This window comes from Aotus nancymaae, unplaced genomic scaffold, assembly GCF_030222135.1.
Source record: "Aotus nancymaae isolate 86718 unplaced genomic scaffold, 86718_ANA_hifiasm-v0.15.2.pri h1tg000077l, whole genome shotgun sequence".
Taxonomy (NCBI): Eukaryota; Metazoa; Chordata; class Mammalia; order Primates; family Aotidae; genus Aotus; species Aotus nancymaae.
In genome coordinates, this window is record NW_026988492.1 from 1,842,017 (window position 1) to 1,856,280 (window position 14,264).

Sequence of the window (14,264 nt, forward strand, 5' to 3'; positions counted from 1 at the left end):
ATGCAGTTTGCTTCAGGCCTCCTACCCTAGACTGTCCTCGATCTTACTACTTTTGCATATACTTGAGAAGGTAATGGAACTGCATTGTCAGGCCTGGCTGTGCTTTTGTTCCAACGGGACTGTCTTGTAGTTCAACGTTTTCAGAAGGTTGCATATCTTTTTTTTCTTACCTTTCAATAAGCTTTCTCAGGTTGAAAGAGTGCATATCTTAATAATGGTGTGTAATGTTTTCATTGAATAGCCCTTTAGCAGCCAGTCTTTTAAAGTTAGAGACAGGAAAAACACCCTGCTGTCGTACATTTTTCAAGAAAAGATTAATAGCCGTGATTCATCCTGCAAATAGCCCTTCTTTTTGGGAGTTGGTCTTGCAAAATTTCTTCCCTTCCTTTTATTGTTATCAATTGTGAGAAACTGAGAAAAATGAGCCTTGGGATTATTTCCCATTATACTTGTCTCACTGAATTTAGTGGGCTTACCTCTTCACTCCACTCTTGTAAATATTTGCAAATTCATTACAGCGTTAGCCTTTCTTGTGATTTAAATTAAAAATAAAGATTTTGGGCTGGGTGCGGTGGTTCACACCTGTAATCCCAGCACTTTGGGAGGCCGAAGCGGGCAGATCACTTGAGGTCAGGCATTTGATACCAGCCTGGCCAACATGGTGAAACCCCGTCTCTACTAAATTAACTGGGCATGGTGGCGGGTGCCTGTAGTTCCAGCTACTCGGGAGGCTGAGGCAGGAGAATCGTTTGAACCCGGGAGGCGGAGGTTGCAGTGAGCCGAGATCATGCCATTGCACTCCAGCTCGGGCGACAGAGTGAGACTCTGTTTAAAAAATAATAATAAAATTTAAAAAGTAAAGATTTTGATAAACTGTGTGTGTCATGATGAAAAAAATTGGAGTCTATGGAGCTAGGAGTTAGGAGATAGGAGTGTTAGATTTTGCTATCCAACTGCTATTTAATTGTGAAAAAAATTACTTTTTGATTTTGTATTTTTATCTTTTCTCCGTTGTCGATGACCTCTAGAGTCTTTGCAATCTCTTAAAGTTCTGTGATTTTAATGGCAAATAAGTACTTTATATTATTTTATGACCTTAAGAGTGTGGTCTTTTAATGAAGAGCCTTAATTTCATAGAATATATAGCTATGGGTTTCTCTGTTGTTTTCAGACAAACTTGGAATGATAGTTGAGGGAATGTGGTGTCACTGGAGTTTAGTCAGCACTAGAGTAGCAAGTGTAACTTTCACAGCTGTCAGTGTGAGTGGTTTGTGTAAAGGACTAATAAGACTTGAAAAGACTAAGAGGGAAAGTGCAGCTCTCCAAATAAGTTGACTGAAGTCTGCAGGGCGACTGAGGGTCTCATACCAGAGTACATTTTCTTTGCATACGTTTTCTGCCATGCAAGTTGAAACCCCGCGCTGCTCTACAGAAGAATTCCTAAAAGAAGATGATCAGTCCTAATTTTATATTTTGACATTTTTCTAATTCAGAAGGTCATTATTAAAGCTGAGAGAGAAAACAGCAGAAAGAAATTGCTCAAAGCATATTCAGCAGTTGCTTATAATGATGACTTAATAATCAAGTATACACAAATATCTTTATCATTTGGAAACCCTGCCTGTGGAAATTTGTAGCTGTAAAATTCTTAAGTTTGGGACACAAAGTTGTGTACTTACACTAATAGAACTATAACCAGATCAAATTGTGGGCTACTTTAAGAATTTCACGCCGAGTGCGGTGGCTCACGCCTGTAATCCCAGCACTTTGGGAGGCCGAGGCGGGTGGATCATGAGGTCAAGAGATCGAGACCATCCTGGTCAACATGGTGAAACCCCGTCTCTACTAAAAATACAAAAAATTAGCTGGGCACGGTGGCGCGTCTCTGTAATCCCAGCTACTCGGGAGGCGGAGGCAGGAGAATTGCCTGAACCCAGGAGGCGGAGGTTGCGGTGAGCCGAGATCGCGCCATTGCACTCCAGCCTGGGTAACAAGAGCGAAACTCCGTCTTAAAAAAAAAAAAAAAGAATTTCACAAGAGAAATGAATAGTCATGGTTCTCTCTTTGTGTGTATCGGCTCATTAAGGCTGCTGGAATCCTCACAGCATCTACTAATGCTTTGTAGGATCTAATGGAGTGCGTTTTTTAAATTTGAATTTTTATTAATTTCAATTTTATTTTATTTTGGTGATAGAGTCACTCTGGCTGAGTGCAGTGGTGCAATCATAGCTCACTGCAGCCTTGTCCTCCTGTGCTGAGGTGAGCCTACCACCTCAGCCTCTCCAGTATAGGTAGGACTGCAGGCATGCGCCATCACATCTGGCTAATTTTAACAATTTTTTGTAGAGACAAGGGCTTGCCATGTTGGATAGGCTGGTCTTGAACCCCTGGCCTCAAGCCATCCTCCTGCCTGGGCCTCCCAAAGTGTTGGGATTATAGGCATGAATACTGCCTTTGGCTTCATCTTGTTTTTTTAAAAATTGGAATATATTTTGGATACTGCCTTTGGCTTCATCTTGTTTTTTAAAAATCGATTTCCCCTGATTTCTAGATTATTGTTAAAAAGTAGTCCTGTGTTATGTTAATTTATAGTTGTACAGTGAAGTGTAAAGTTGGTGAAAACCTTTCAGTCTGCAAATTCATTAATTTCTAGACCTGGTTAATTTATCCTTTAGGAAAAAAAATTGGATTTTGGAGAGAGAGAGCTGAGATTTTAGACAAGATGCTTTTGTGTTGGATTTAATTTGATAATATATTTTTACTGATTTTTGAACCTTAGTTCATGAGGGAGAAGCTATATACATATTTCTCTGATTTTGGTATCAGGTTTGTTCTGGCCTTAATAAAATATTTTAGGTCAGGATATAGCTCTGAGACATTATTTTATTTTATTGAGTATTTTAGGAAACACACTAAAATGCTTAATGAATTGCTCTTTAGCACTGGTTCAGGCTATAAAACCTATTAAAATTCTCCAAAACACATATTGAAAGCCCCTGATTTCCATGGTAGGGAGGTGATGTTGGATGTGTTTTTTATCGGAAGGAAGGATCTTTCCTTCTCTTTCCAATCTGTTTAAATTTAATCTCTCCCTGGGGATGGATCACAGATGTGTACACGACAGCCAGGAGTGAAGTACAAGGGCTCCTTGGACCCCGGTCAGATTACTTTCCGGCTTCTGCAGGAGACTGCTTGTTGCATAATAAAGTAATTTGTGTGTGTAACTTCCTTAGTGGATTTTTAATTAATGGGAAAATTTTGGGGCACTTAGTTGTCAGGTTAGTTTATTGTAGCAGACCCTTCTATATTAAATCAACTTTTACTATTTAAGGATGTTTAGCTTCCATTTTACATGTAGAATCCTTCAAATTCTCACAACAATCCTTTTTTATAGCATCATATATATATATATAGTTTAAGACAAAGTCTTGCTCTGTCACCCAGGCTGGAGTACAGTGATGTGATCTCAGTTTACTGCAACCTCTGTCTCTCAGGTTCAAGTGATTCTCCTGCCTCAGCCTCCCAAGTAGCTGGGATTACAGGTGTGTACCACCACGCCTGGCTAATTCTTTTTGTATTTTTAGTAGAGACGGAGTTTCACCATGTTGGCCAGGCTGGCTTTGAACTCCTGACCTTAAGTGATCTGCCCACCTCGACCTCTCAAAGTGCTGGGTTTATAGACGTGAGCTGCGCCCGGCCTGTAGCATCATATCTTTAAAAGTGTAGGTTGCATTCAGCCTTTTAAGGATTTATATTCATAGTGTCATGCATGCTTAAGGAGGATTCATTCTGTGAAAGGAGTCGTTAGGCAGTTTCGTTGTGGGAGCATCATAGAGTGAACTTACACAAACCTGGCTTGCAGAGCCTACTGCACACCTAGGCTGTGCGGACAGCAAACCTATACAGCACGTTACTTCCCTGAATACTGCGGGCAATTAGAACACAGTGGTACGTGGTGTTTCTAAACATATCGGAACCTAGAAAAGGTATGGTAGAAATACAGTATTATAGTTTTTTTTTTCTGAGAAAGAGTCACCAGGCTGGAGAACAGAGGCGCAATCTCGACTCACTGCAACCTCTGCCTCCCAGGTTCAAGCGATTCTCCTCCTCAGCCTCCTGAGTAGCTGGGATTACAGGCATGCACCACCATGCCCAGCTAATTTTTGTATCCTTAGTAGACATGGGTTTCACTATGTTAGACCAAGGATGGTCTCCATCTCTTGACCTTACGATCCACCTGCCTAGGCCTCCCAAAGTGCTGGGATTACAGGCGTGAGCCACTGCGCCTGGCCAAAATACGGTATTATAATCTTATGGGACCACTGCCCGTGTGCAGTTGTCTGTTGTTTACTGAAATGTTTTGCGGTGCATGGCTGCGTGACGATAACTTGAGAATTTTGCCTAATAAGAAATCTAGAATATTACATTAACTATGAGAACTATTTTAAATATTAATGTGGCTGGGCGCGGTGGCTCACGCCTGTAATCGCAGCACTTTGGGAGACCGAGGCAGGCGGATCACAAAGTCAAGAGATGGAGACCATCCTTGCCAACATGGTGAAACTCTGTCTCTACTAAATATAAAAAAATATTAGCTGGGTAGGGTGGTGCATGCCTGTAGTCCCAGCTACTCAGGAGGCTGAGGCAGGAGAATGGCTTGAACCCAGGAGGCGGAGATTGCAGTGAGCTGAGATCGTGCCACTGCACTACAGCCTGGGCGACAGTGTGAGACTCTGTCTCCAAAAAAAAAAAAATTTCATGTACCTCCTGAAAATTTGGACTTTTTGATTGCTACATCTAGGTAATGAGAAACAAAAGACAAGTACAGAAATGGTTGTATTCTGCTGGGCAATAAAAGCCTTTTACAGCTGCTTGGGATGACTTCCTCCAAACTGGGAGCACTCAGAAGTAGAGAGCAATGTGGCATAGTCACTGTAAACTGGTTAGCAGCATTAGGACAAACGCAAGTGTGTCAGTTTAAGTGGAGAGTACTTTGAGGCACATGTTTTTCATTTTTATTATTCATCTGTTAGGGCACATTTCAGGGTTGAAGAGAGGTTTGCTGCTTTTTTTCCCTGAAGTGCCACTACGTCATTGCAAGTCTGTGAAAGTATTCAAGATGTGGGACTAGCTGGTTGCTAATGCGACTATATTTCTAAATTACAAAAATATTCAGAAATGACACTTATTTAGCATCAGAATCCTTTAGCTGTTTTATTTGCTATTTAATGTACAGGCTTCCTGAAGTGTATTTGTAAGTATTTGAAGCAGTATATAATTTTGTCAAATATTTAAGAGCCTAAATTTGAGTGTTTTCTAAAAACTGTGTTTTATTACTTATGGTAAATTCTTAACTAGGCAGGAAAATGGAGAATAAAGGGCTTCCACTCTGCGTTTTTCTCGCCTACAGATTCATCATACATACTGTGAAGCCTCAAAATGCCTACAGTCTGATAAATTAGACTTAACATACCTGCTTGTTGGTCCAGAGTGCATTGCGAGAGCCTTGTATTGTCTCTGGGTTGAGATTGTTGGACGTTGCTTGTCAGATATCGGTGCTAAAAAGGGCTGTGCCCAGCGTGTGGTAGTGGATGAGCCTGGAGGGGTTGAATGGAAGTGGGGTGTGGGGTGCATGCGTGCGTGTGTGTGTGTGTGTGTGTGTGTGTATGTGTGTGTGTGTATGTGGGGGCGGAGGGGGACGCATACTTGTGACACCCACAGTAGGGAAACCTGCTTTTCATTCTTCAACAGGAGGGGGTTTTCATAACAAGACTGGAAGAATGTCACTCTGGCAACAGTGTGTAGGATTGCGAATGGAGAGACGAGAGACCAGGAGCAGAAAGAAACCCTTAAGGGCTTCAAAGTGCTCGTAAATCATCATGTATATAAACTTGGACTGTTTTTATTTTTTGTTGTTACTCAAAAAATAAACACAGCAGTCTCGCTTGTTGCTGTGCTCAGACCTGCTTCATTTAAATATATTTTGACTAGAGAGTACAAGGTGGTAGTTCACTGTGCTTTCAGGTATCAGCAGTCTAGAAGGACTGATGGACTTGGGGTCCAATGAGGCTTGCCCTGCCTGCAGGGAGGAGGCTGGAACACATTGCTTTAATGTTGTCTGTCATCGCCAGCCTGAGAAATTGAGAAGATGCTGCATAAAACGTGGGAACGTGCAGTGCTTCCTGAGATCTGGGGAGCCTGGGCCAGAGCGGGCTGGTATGCTGCCCGTTTCTTAGATAGGGTTTGTGCTCTCAGGCTTGCAGGCACCCACTCATCCTGCCCTTCAGTTACTCACTCGGTTCCCGTAGGCTCGTGAGCTTATGACTCTTGAGCCAAAGTCGTTAGACATATTGGAAGGATGAAATCACCCACCGCGCGGGGTGCTGTGGGCAGGGATGCTTTGCGGGCTCTAAGGATCGTATAACGGTAACAGCAGTGGTGCCTGTAGATCTTGTACCTCCCTTTATTTTACAGGTCGGGGAATTTGGGCTTATCCAGCTGGGTATTGGCAAAGCAAAGACCGGACTTGAGTCCCTGTCTGCAGAAAAGGGTGGAAAGTTGCTGACAATCGAGGGCCCTGTTGTCAGAGGAGAAGCTCAGAGGTCTGTGCTCAGAGAAGAGAGAGAATAAAGATGTAATGCTGGCCTTTCCTATATATATGAGACAAAAAAGCCCCCCCCGCCCATTTTTTTGAGATGGAATTTCACTCTTCCTGCACAGGCTGGAGTACAGTGGCATGACCCCTCGGCTCACTGCAGTCTCCACTTCCCAAGTTCAAGCAATTCTCCCGCCTCAGCCTCCTGAGTAGCTAGGATTATAGGCACCCGCCACCATGCCTGGCTAATATTTTGTGTTTTCAATAGAGACAGGGTTTCACAATGTGGACCAGGCTGGTCTTGAACTCCTGACCTTAGGTGATTCGCCCACCTTGGCCTCCCAAAGTGCTGGGATTACAGATGTGAGCCACCATGCCGGGCCAAAGCTTTTGTTTTAGTAAAACATTAACTCGATTTGCTCTAAGTGTAAAATTAGTTAGAGCCAAGAGCTTCAGGAAGTTATGTGACATCTGTTGCTGGTTTAAAGACAGGCAAATATCTTTGTGGTGCTAATTGATAACCTTTACACTCCCTTAAGGCTGGGAAGAACTTTAATCAAATGACATCATAAAGACATGTATGCTTAGATACTGCAGTTGTCTGTTATATGACTGAGAACACAGGATTTAAAAAAACAACACACAAATGGATTCACTCAGGATGGTAGAACTACTCCACATCAAGGAAATAACATTTTAGATGTAGTAAAGAATCTGCCTTTTTGCGAAGTAACTTTTGTTGTTCAGCTGCGATCCTGGTGTTAGCGCCCAAAGCTGGCTGGACATTGTGTCATTTGAGTTTCTTTCTAATTCACTTGGTCTTGGTTGGGGTGTTGTGTAGTTAATAAAGCTCCCAGGTGTTTCTGATGTAGCCAGGATTGAGAACCACCATGTATTCCCTCATTCCCTTTTGAGATCGATTGGTTCCAGATACTGTGGCCCCCAAGGGTAGATTTTAACTGTGATAGTACTAGTCTACACAGTTGAGGAAGTAGGGACTGTTGTGAAAATTCTGGCTTATCAGAATGGCAACAGATACTTAGGGAGCAGTGACTGAATGCCTTGAGCTATTTGGAGAGGGAGTAAAGTTTTGACTCATTCAGTCCTTTTAACAATTCTATGAGTTAGGGACTCTTGTTACTCACATTTCTCAGATGAGGGAAACGGGCAGAGAGAGGTGAAGTCATTTGCTCCAGCTATGTCCAGTCTTCACTCTTAACTTGTAGGCTCCATTGCTTGCACTGAGTGATGCTTCCTTCATATTTGTGACTGATGCGCTCACGGAGCTGGTTTTAGAAGCTCTGGCTTTTCTCCTGCGCGAGCATTTGCTCTGCAGTTATGTCGTTGCCTGGGTTGCAGCATCCAGTAGACTGCGACGTGCAAGGCTTCTCCTGCAGTCTTCTGCTGCCCATGGCAGCCCGGCCCAGTGACTCACCTCTCCCCAGAGCTCTTCCTCACCCCTATGCACCCACTTTTGTCTTCAGTTAATGATACAATGTAACAGTAAAAAGAAAATAAAAAATATCTCATGGTCAGTTTTCTAGTTCCTGGGTTTAGTGAGAACTAGCCAGTTTAACTTGTTAGATATCTTCACTGTAGTATTTCCCGTAGTTCTGTGTGCTGTGTTTACTGTGATCATAATAAAATTATTTAAAATACTTTATTGGGATTAGAACAGGGCAGCCTCATATATAACTTAATTTTTTTTTAATAGCAAGTTTAGAAATGTACTGGCAAATTTATAATTTTTTCTAGCGAATGTATGAGCTTACAAAACAAACTAGTTATGTAAGAGAACTGAAGAGGAATAAACAGTAGTGCTATCTTCACTATTGCAAGAGAGTGGGTGCTTGTATAAGCTTTTAAAAATGGGCATAATTTGCCAGGCTATTTTAATTGCATGGAGAAAGACATAGATCACAATGCAGTTTCTGACCGTACTGCATTGGCTTAAAAAAAAAATACCCTAAGAGTATTACTTAGAAAAAGAATTAAACTATATGAGATACAGTTCACAGGAACGGTAGGATTGCCTGCTTCTTTTCTCAGAAACACTTGAGTTTATTTGAATTTCCGATTACACCGCCCCCGTGCTGCATACAAGGTTTCCATTAGGAATGCGTTCTTGCCTTAATGATGTGCACTCCTGTTTCACTCTGCAGAGAACAGGAATCGGCGAGCTTGTGCTCATTGAGTGCTCTCTGCTGGCGGCTTTGGGTTTTAAAATTAGTAACAGATCCACTAGTGAAGTGTAGACAAGGGAACTGCAACTGGAAAGTCAAAGGAGCCTGGCTCCCAGCCTGCGGCACCCCTGCGCTGTGAGCCTAGAGTGCCATTGCAGGCGGCCCCTCAAGAAGCCACCCCATTCCTGGTCCTGCATCCCTGCGGTGTGGTCAAGCCCGTGGTTCCGCCGCTGCGTCACTGTGATCAATACTTGAGCATATTTTAAAACACAGTGTGCTAGGATGATGCAGAATTTATGAAGTGGTTGGGTTTTTTTTCCCCAAGCAGGGAACTAGCTGTGGAAAATGGGAAGTTTAAAAGTCTTCTGATATCATAAAGCCAAGATTAATTACTATGATCTGATTGATACCTAATACGTTTTGTTTTTTCAAACAGAGTTTGAAATAATCTGTGATGTAAGCGAAAAGAAGTTTATGATCTTATCTGAGGTGAACACTGACCTTAAATTTGGGGAGTCAGTAATGGAAGTCAAAGGCACTATGCTTCTTTAAGGAAAAAAGCAACCAGAAATGCATAATAAGCGTGGTGACTTTGCGTCTGTGTGTCTGTCTGGCTGTCAGCCATCATTGATGACCTTTTTCTTGTATGGTTTTGTTTGATACATGTGAAGCAAAGGCATCTTTTACCCCTTCAAGTCAGTATATGATTTCTTTTTCTTTCCCTGAGGCAGAGTCTTGCTCTGTTGCCAGGCCTCCTGGGTTCTCCTGCCTCAGCCTCCCAAGTAGCTGGGATTACAAGTGTGTGTCACCATACTTGGCTATTTTTTGTATTTTTAGTAGAGACAAGGTTTTGCCATGTTGGCCAGGCTGGTCTTGAATCTGCCCACCTCAGCCTCCCAACGTGCTGGGATTACAGGCAAAAGCCATTGTACCTGGCCAGTATATGTATTTTTGTAAAAATATATTTTCTTTAGGGACAATTTCAAATATACTACAATTGTTAAGAGAATAACAGAATCTCCATGTACCTGTCACCCAACTTCAGCAATCAACATTTTTGTCCAGTCTTGTTTCTTCTATACCCTCTCGCTATTTCCATTCCATTGTTTTGAAATAAATCTTAGCTATCAGACAGTTAACTTATTCATAAATATTTCATCATGTTTAGTATATGTATTTGGCAAAACGGAATATTAAACTAATATCTTGCCTTCTGCCTCACTTTGTAAAGAAGATACTGTGTTTTGAAAGGTGGCTTACAAAACGCTTTGTGATGTTCTAAATGCAGAGGCAAAAATATGAAGCTAAATGTTTTTGAGATGAAGGCTGTCAACAACTTTCAGAGCATAGGCTGGAAAACTGTGGGGCAAGTGTGCACAGGCGGTGTGAGGCCTAAAGTGCCCCGCCCTGAACGGTGAGAGGGAACGACCCCAGGGAGCACCACGCCAAACATCAAGCGTGGCCTTACCCTGCTGTCATAGGAGATTAGGTGGCCAGGCCAGTTCTTCAGTCCTCATTCCTCAAAACACATACATGGATGTTTTCTGTGATTATAGTGACCTCGTGCAGAAGCATCGAGCCAGTTTTTTATTAAAAGTTGGACTGGGTAAACTAGAATTTGTTTTCTGTGCAGGCACAAAGCCCTGGAGAGAGCAAGAGTGAATGACAGTGTAGTGATGGGCACATCTTTCTTGTTACTGTTTAGACAGTCTATATATATATAGATAGATAATCAAACAGTTTATATATATAGATAAACAGTCATATGACTATTATGTAGTCATATGTACTATGGCACTTGTATAAACAGTTTATATATAAACAGTATATATATATATATATATATATATATATAGTATTAAAATATATGTTTCAAAAATATATATTTTGAGACAGGGTCTCACTTTATCACCAGGCTGGAGTGCAGTGGCACCATCATGGTTCACTGCAGCCTTGAGCTCCCTGGGCTCAGGTGATCCTCCTGCCTCAGCCTCTGGAGTAGCTGGGACTACAGGTTTGTGGCACCATGACTGGCTAATTTTTGTATTTTTTTGTTTTTTTTTTTTTTAAGATGAGTTCTCACTGTATTGCCCAGGCTGGTCTTGAACTCCTGGACTCAAGCTATCTGCCTGCCTTAGCCTCCCAAAGTGTTAGGATTACAGGCATGAGCCACTGCACCAGCCTGTTTAGACAATATTAAAGCCATTGTTTTTCTAGTGTTGGAGTTTGTATGTTATAATTTAGTACGTGGTTAATTGAATATAACTCCAAAATTTATTTTTTGACATAACTCAGCTTAGTAGTGGTATTTAATGCTTTAGTTACAACTTCCAGCAGGTAACTGAATGTACCTACTGAATGGATCTCACTCTCTTTATTTTTACCATATTTGGTAAGAGCTGGGAATCTCACAGCTCCATGAGATGCCTGTACAGGAACTGTGTGTGGTTCGCAATGCGGAAAAGCAGGGTCTCGCTCTCCTGGCAGCCCTGCAGGTGGTTGAGCCTCTGGTCACTCAGCTCATCACTTGTGGACGCTGGGCATTGTTGGGGAGTGCTCTCGAGCCCCTCTCAGGGTGTCGCCTTTTCGCTGGTGATGAGGTTGGAGGACAGGGTCAGACTCCTTCCTGCCCTCAGCTCGCCGGCTGCCCAGGCACACCCTGTGTGTGCAGCTTAAGCATTCCTGTGGCGCTGGTCGCTGTGGTTTATCTTCTTTTCACATGGCTTACTTGATGCTCTATTTGCTCCACAATTGTTTGACTCTTTTCAAAGACGGGATGGAGGTACAGGAAGGAAATAACTTAATTTGAAGCTTAAAATTCTCTTAATTTTAGAACGCAGTCTCTCTAGTTCTGGAATTGATTTCTTTTGCTTGCTGTTGGTCTTTGTAAGGAGCACGACATTGCTTAAGATTTATATATAACTGAGTCAGTTTCTACCTCTGTATCATATTCCCTTAGGTAAGCTTTTTCAAAGGTACTTTGAATAGTTGATATAGATTTAGAACAAACGAGTCACCATTCTCAGGATATTTCTGTTGCCTTACTATAATAATGCAGCTCATCGTTCTGCCGAGTGTCCTCTAATCTGCCTGAAACGTATTTTCTTTTACTTCATAACATTGGGCCTTTTAACTGAGAGTAATAATCCTTAAAGGCAAATTATTATGTGTAAATTATGGTAGAGTTAGCCTTACTGCATAATTTGGGGATGTTTTTATGACTGGTGTATGTGCTCAGGCAGATATCTTTCTCATGTTTTATTTTAGGTGGGTTGAGAATTCTTGACGCAGTACACAGTGGCATTATTTCCAAGGCAATTTTTTTTTTTTTTTGAGACAGAGCCTCGTTCTGTTGCCCAGGCTGGAGTGCAGTAGTGTGATCTTAGCTCACTGCAACCTCCGCCTGATCCACCTACCTGGGCCTCCCGAAGTGCTGGGATTATAGGCGTGAGCCACAACACCCGGCTGGCAATTTTTTTTTTTTTTTGAGATGGAGTTTCGCTCTTGCTGCCTCGGCTGGAGTGCAATGGCGTGATCTTGGCTCACTACAACCTCTGTCTCCCGGGTTCAAGTGAGCCTCCTGCCTCAGCCTCCTGAGTAGTTAGGATTATAAGTGCTCACCACCACACCCTTCTAATTTTTGTATTTTTAGTAGAGATGGGGTTTCCGCATGTTGGCTAGGCTGGTCTTGAACTTCTGACCTCAGGGGATCCGCCTGCTTTGGCCTCCCAAAGTGCTGGGATTACAGGCCTGAGCCACTGCGCCCAGTCAAATTTTTAGAAATTGAAAGCAAAAAAACCCCACAAAACCCACATGTCAGTATTTCAGTATTTACTTGAGGGAGAAATTGTACCCTAACATACCCCTGCCCCATAAACTGAAATTTCAGTGCCAATTCTGTTGGTTGTGTGTCCATCCAAAATAACAAGTCTTTGCAGAAATGTCGGATGACTGTGGGACGGGCCAGGACAGGAACAAAACCAGAGGCTTCGCATCAAAACAAACACTCAACCACATGGGGTTTGCCCTGCCCTGCGACTTGTTTGTCATCATAGATTTTCAGCAAGAATGGGCTTTAGTGCCATCTTTCACTTAGGAGGAGGTGCCAATTTTGTTGATCAAATCTCATTTGCAATATTCATCACTACATTGTAATATGAAAGTCGAACGTCTTGAACTTGAATTTCATAAATTCACTGCTTAAATCTCCAGTTGGCTTTAAACGTCTTTTTGAAGGGGAGAAGACAAGAGGGGGCGTGGATTGAGGGTTGTATTGCAATAATCTGCTTGCTATGCGATATCAGGCAGGTCCAACTAAAAAGGCAGGTGGTTGTTTCATATGCATATGAACACGTTTCTGGCCCCAGCTGTCAAACGAGTTTTGTGTTTTCCTTGTCTAGTCTTGTTGGCCTGCTATTTATTTTAGTCTTTTGATAAACAGGAAGTGTTGCTGCACTGCACTCAGGAATGTGTTAAGTAACTATTAATATTACACAGATTGGAGGGATGAGAAGGGATTTAACTTAAAAAAAAGTAGAAGGGGGAGAGTGATGCAGCTCTAAGAAAATGAAATAATCCTTAAAATTTTAGAATTAAATTTATTTTGGGCCTTTCGAAATGCCTTTTTTTCTCTTGAAACCTCAGATTCTGGATTCACATTTTCTGTTTTTGTTGGTGGTATATTACTTTGCTTTAAGGTTGTTTAGACTGGGCGTGGTGGCTCTCACCTGTAATCCCAGCACTTTGAGAGGCCGAGGCGGGTGGATCGCCTCAAAGTCAGGAGTTCAAGACCAGCCTGGCCAACATGGTGAAACCCTGTCTCTACTAAAAATACAAAAATTAACTGGGCACGGTGGCGCATGCCTGTAATCACAGGTACTCGGGAGGCTGAGGCAGGAGAATCGCTTGAATCCGGGAGGCGGAGGTTGCAGTGAGCAGAGATTGCGCCACTGCATTCCAGCCTGGGTGACAGAGCGAGACTCTGCCTCAAAAAAAAAAAAAATGTTCTTTAGAACAAACATCATAATTAACGATGACATGAAGGTTAGGATTTGAGCACTAGCTTTTTTCACACAGGTGTAAAAATGGCTCTGCCCTAGTCTACGCTTAGCAGAGATCTTATGTGTGGCTGGCTCAACTCAACGCATCAGTATGATATGGGGAGAAAGGATGGATAAGGATAAAACCACAAGTTCTGAAGAGTTTATTATATCCAGGGTTTTTCCCTGCTTGTTCCAATACACCATGCGTTTTTTTTTTTTTTTTTAAAATTTATTTTTAGTTTTGAGATAGGGTCTTGCCGTGTTGCCCAGGCTGGAGTACAGTGGTGTGATCACAGCTCACTACATCCTTGGTCTCCTGGGCTCAAGCAGTCCTCTAACCTCAGCCTCTCAGTAGCTGCGACTACAGGTGTGCACCACCATGCATGGCTGATTCTCATTTTGTTGCCCAAGCTGGTCTGGAACTCCTGGGTTCAAGCTATGTTC

At 42.4% G+C, this 14,264-nt stretch overlaps 1 protein-coding gene across 20 annotated transcripts in view; it reads left to right on the forward strand.

Annotated features, from left to right (window-relative positions):
* The window catches only part of PARD3 (par-3 family cell polarity regulator), a 704,358-nt gene that overhangs the window by 92,501 nt on the left and 597,593 nt on the right, over positions 1–14,264 (forward strand). The gene's annotated exons all lie outside the window — the stretch shown is intronic.